General features: G+C 36.5%; 1 long non-coding RNA gene across 1 annotated transcript; it reads left to right on the forward strand.

The window, feature by feature from the left end:
• Positions 1 to 1,155: 1,155 nt before the first annotated feature.
• Positions 1,156 to 2,927, forward strand: LOC144961984 (uncharacterized; the record flags this gene model as incomplete). Its single annotated transcript, XR_013643330.1, has 2 exons — positions 1,156 to 1,347; positions 2,813 to 2,927. It is a non-coding gene; the product is annotated as an uncharacterized LOC144961984 (long non-coding RNA).
• Positions 2,928 to 5,681: the final 2,754 nt, after the last annotated feature.

A 5,681-nucleotide genomic window follows, 5' to 3' on the forward strand; every position in this document is an offset into this window, starting at 1 on the left:
GTGTCGAAGAAAAAAGAATGAAGGGTGTCACAAGCTTTTATAGGATAGACACGATGACGTCACGTTTACGCGGGAGACAGTGAACAAACACAACATGAAGATTACTCACAACAGCCTGATCGAGACACGACAGTCATACCATAAAAAAACACTAACAACAACAACAACATAAACTTATCACAATAATCAGTGACATAAAATCTTCCCCACAAACGTTTGTAGTCTGATTGAGCAACACTAGTGAGAACTAATCACACAACTAGCAGTGAGAAAGAGCAGAGTTAAGTCAACTCCCTTCATTCTCCAAATTATTTTAGTCCGGCAAGCTTGAACTTGAAGTGTGTCTCAAATCTACTGGTTAATTACCCACTGATTCTCTACCGTCTACCGCCGCCGCTATCACCCACTGATTTCCTACCGTCTACCGCCACCGCTATCACCCACTGATTCCCTAATAATAACGAGGGAGGGGGGGGGGGGGGGCAAATAACGACCAGATTATTTACACTACACCACGAAGGTCAGATTATGGGAGTCCGCTAAGTCTCAAAGATCAACTTGAAAAACCCGGCGGAAAATAAGCAAATTTGTTATTCTCCGCCCGGCGGAAAATAAAAAGAAGGACTATTTTCCGCCCGGCGGAGAATAATGACAGCCTTATCAAAATCGGTTAATAGTCCTCTCAAGTTACTTTGTGCCAAATTTGGTGCTATCATCACTAATTTGCACAATTTTACCCTAATTCCCCTAGCTGGCTAAGTTTAAAGTTAAAGTGTAAAGTCTAAAAAAGTAAAAGTGAAGGGCCAAAAGTAAAAGTGAAAGTGCCTTCCACTTCTATCGTAAAAAAGTCTAGTATCTACCTACTTCTATATTTACTCGGTAGTGAACAATTTCCCGCAGTTCCTTCCGTAGAGATGGCTCATCAATATGCACATTAAAAAAAAACATCGAGAATCATCAAATGTTGCATTTGTTTGTCGTTTCCCACTTTGTTGGCAGTAATTTGTTTTCCATATGCCATATTCATATATCTCCACGGTTTTCCAGTGCTTCCACAATAATGTTTTTATCTATTGAAAAGAGCTCCACAAATCAACTGCTAGTACTGCAATATATCGTTCATTTTCAGATGATAAAAAAGAGGCGTTGGCAACGCGTTGCCCTTGTTCAAAATTCCAAATTGAAGTGGTGTCCTGCGATTTTTCTCAACACCAAGGCCATTCTAAAATTAAAAGTGTTTCCAAACAAATAACAACAATTAATAAATCTCCCGATATTTAAATGCATATTGACGAGTCACGTCTACAGAAGGAACCGCGAGAGATTGTTCACTGCAGAGCAGAGCTGGTAGGTTTTACTTAGCCCAGACTTGCGACCGTCCCGTCTATCTTCTAGAGTTGACGGCACGAGGAGTAGACTAACTAGGGCTATAGATAGGAGAAGGAGTATAAGATGAGTGGCATGAGGAAGGTGTAGTATCAATGCCGAACAATTTCAACATGCTTACAACATAATTAGATATATGAAATAAAGTCACAGTAATTTACATATCTAGAAGATGGGCAACAGTGGCAACAGAAATGATGAACAGACTTACTGACTGCCTTCATTTATTGTATGTTTAGATAGGGATTATATGGTCTAGTGATGTGACAGTCGCTTTCAGACAGAAAGGTCCAAGGTTTTATCCCGCTCCCTCTATTTCAGCGCATAGTTAAATCGTTGGAAAAGACTCTGTACTCAAATCCTTTCACCATACTCATGTGTAAAATGAGTACCTGAATTAAACAGCATTGTCACGGTTGGGGAAAAAATATTGTAAACTTGCCTAAAAGGCATTGTGTCTTGTACTACGTGATGAGTGGTGTCGTGGGCTAGGGACCCCTTGTTTAAAAAGCACTTTGTAATAGTAAATTATGCTCATGTTTTGTGATATCTTAAGGTCGTCTGAGGTTTTAAGGTCCATTTTGATCTAGGCATGCAGGTCTTTGTTTAGAGTGACAGGCAGTGCGGTTAGTGGATTTACATCATTCGAGAAGTTGTCGACATGATTTAATTTACGGGGAGTCCTAGGTTTCTTCTCAAAATGTGTCTCAAAAGACACTATTGAAGTATGAGTGGATAGTGGTTTTACAACAATACTATTTATATGTGCAATAAACTATGGGCCAAAACAGTCTTCATTCTGTTTTTCATGGTTTAACTCTCAGTGCTGAGGCTATATTTGCATTTCCGTCACAAAATGGCTGACGCCTGGTTGAGGCAGAATGAGAATGACAAGCTAAGACAAAGCGACAATCGAATTCAGCGCAAGATCTCAATTAAAATACTGTCCTAGGGCCAATTGAATGTTCTGATGAAATAAATGATTCCATTGGTTCAATTTATAGTAGACTTTTGTAAAAAGTAGGATTGGATTACATTCTTATTTTTGCTTTTCAAGACCGGCTGCTCTGTGCTCTGACTACAGTTATAAAGACATCATTAATGATGATGTTGATGATTAGTTTGATGAAGACGAAGAAGAAGAATTTGATAATTAAATAAAGATAACAAAGATTGAAAATCACTCGTTATCTTAGAAGAAGAATACAAGAGTCTCCAAAACACTTTGTGACTTTTCCTTGTCCTGGTCTGTCAGACCAATTGATCACTAATTTTTAAAATGAGGAATTGAGTTGACACAGACAAGTTGTCTTGATTTTGTTTGTAACAAGTTTTGTAGTGCCAGTGGTTGTCCAACCTTGTTATAAAATCTGTAGCTTTATTGTGTCTTTTCATTCCACTCTTGTTGGGGTTTTTTTTTTCCCAGGAACCCGGCAATGTCAACAGGGGTGACCAAAGTTATGAAACAACTAATGAGGAGCCTGCTCTTTCCAGTGGTTTGGGGTCAAAGGTCACGACTATGGTTTTGGAGGCTAGACAAGGTAATTTGGTGATATCACAAATGACTGGTAAATATTTGTCCATTTTGAGATGAGTTTTGTCATCTTTGATGTGCTGGGTACCTAGTCTTCAGCAGTCAATAGAGAAAATGAATGGGAAAGATATTTTTTTTTTTTTTTTTTGGGGGGGGGGGGTTAGATTGATTATCTTTCCCCTCAATTTCCTTTTCACACCAGAGCTCTTAATTATAATAATGCTTATAAATGTTAGTGATACTCATAACAGTAATACTGTTAATATTATCATTATCATCAACATCACCATCATTATTATCACTGGGTGGGGATCCTGACCTCCCATAGTGGGCAGGGAGGTACATGCTGTGTCTTCTATCCCCCCATACCCTTTTTCCAATTGTTTTCTGTCATTGTCTTGGAATATGATTACTTGGTTTTGTCCTGATCCTTCCGGAGTTCCTTGGCTGGGAGGGAAACAGTCGAATGTATAGTTATAGTTTTGGGAGATGATTTTTTTTCCTTGTAAATCATCTCTCTGTTATGCATTGTACTATGTTTAGTTTACATAATATATTATATGATTGGTAAACATTTGAGTATATTCCTCTTAGTTGGGACCTGTGCCTGTGTCTGGATGAGACTTTTAGGTGATCTCAAATTAAGTACTTTGGCAGTGTGCTCTTGGAATCTACATCTGTTCCCTATTTGAACCAATTCCCTTTTGTCTTACCTTTCTTTTGTGCTTTAATTGTAATTCTAGAACTTTTTACTATCCCATTTTCTTCCTTTTTACTGGCGCTGATATGACCTTAATGTGTTGCAAGCGCCATAAAACCCTTAAAAACAAATATCATTATTATCATCAACATCATCATCACCATCATCGTTGTAATCGTCTTATTTATTTTTTTTTTTTTTATTGTTTTATTTTAATACAGACCTATTTTGTAGTATGAACACTTAAACTAAATAATATTTATCACTGTGCCGAATGATTTGACAATGGTTTGTGTAATGATTTGACTGGTTTGTGTAATGATTTGACGGGTTTGTGTTATGATTTGACTGGTTTGTGTTATGATTTGACAATGGTTTGTGTAATGATTTGACAATGGTTTGTGTAATGATTTGACTGGATTGTGTTATGATTTGACTGGTTTGTGTAATGATTTGACTGGTTTGTGTAATGATTTGACAATGGTTTGTGTTATGATTTGACTGGTTTGTGTACTGATTTGACTGGTTTGTGTAATGATTTGACTGGTTTGTGTTATGATTTGACTGGTTTGTGTAATGATTTGACTGGTTTGTGTAATGATTTGACAATGGTTTGTGTAATGATTTGACAATGGTTTGTGTAATGATTTGACTGGTTTGTGTTATGATTTAACTGGTTTGTGTAATGATTTGACTGGTTTCTGTTATGATTTGACTGGTTTGTGTAATGATTTGACTGGTTTGTGTAATGATTTGACAATGGTTTGTGTTATGATTTGACTGGTTTGTGTAATGATTTGACTGGTTTGTGTAATGATTTGACTGGTGTGTGTTATGATTTGACTGGTTTGTGTAATGATTTGACAATGGTTTGTGTTATGATTTGACTGGTTTGTGTAATGATTTGACAATGGTTTGTGTAATGATTTGACTGGTTTGTGTAATGATTTGACTGGTTTGTGTAATGATTTGACTGGTGTGTGTTATGATTTGACTGGTTTGTGTAATGATTTGACAATGGTTTGTGTTATGATTTGACTGGTTTGTGTAATGATTTGACAATGGTTTGTGTAATGATTTGACTGGTTTGTGTTATGATTTGACTGGTTTGTGTAATGATTTGACTGGTTTGTGTAATGATTTGACTGGTTTGTGTAATGATTTGACTGGTTTGTGTAATGATTTGACTGGTCTGTGTAATGATTTGACAATGGTTTGTGTAATGATTTGACAATGGTTTGTGTAATGATTTGACTGGTTTGTGTTATGATTTGACTGGTTTGTGTAATGATTTGACTGGTTTGTGTAATGATTTGACTGGTTTGTGTAATGATTTGACTGGTTTGTGTAATGATTTGACAATGGTTTGTGTAATGATTTGACAATGGTTTGTGTAATGATTTGACGACAATGGTTTGTGTAATGATTTGACGACAATGGTTTGTGTAATGATTTGACGACAATGGTTTGTGTCATGATTTGGTGACAATGGTTTGTGTAATGATTTGACGACAATGGTTTGTGTAATGATTTGACGACAATGGTTTGTGTCATGATTGATTGACGACAATGGTTTGTGTCATGATTGACGACAATGGTTTGTGTCATGATTTGGTGACAATGGTTTGTGTCATAATTTGACGACAATGGTTTGTGTAATGATTTGACGACAATGGTTTGTGTCATGATTTGACGACAATGGTTTGTGTAATGATTTGACGACAATGGTTTGTGTAATGATTTGTTGACAATGGTTTGTGTAATGATTTGACGACAATGGTTTGTGTAATGATTTGACGACAATGGTTTGTGTAATGATTTGACGACAATGGTTTGTGTAATGATTTGATGACAATGGTTTGTGTCATGATTTGACGACAATGGTTTGTGTAATGATTTGATGACAATGGTTTGTGTAATGATTTGACGACAATGGTTTGTGTAATGATTTGACGACAATGGTTTGTGTCATGATTTGACGACAATGGTTTGTGTAATGATTTGATGACAATGGTTTGTGTAATGATTTGACGACAATGGTTTGTGTAATGATTTGACGAC

The sequence above is a fragment of the Berghia stephanieae genome, unplaced genomic scaffold, assembly GCF_034508935.2.
Source record: "Berghia stephanieae isolate SIO BIC M18660-M18661 unplaced genomic scaffold, UCSD_Bste_1.3 scaffold5225, whole genome shotgun sequence".
Lineage (NCBI taxonomy): Eukaryota > Metazoa > Mollusca > Gastropoda > Nudibranchia > Aeolidiidae > Berghia > Berghia stephanieae.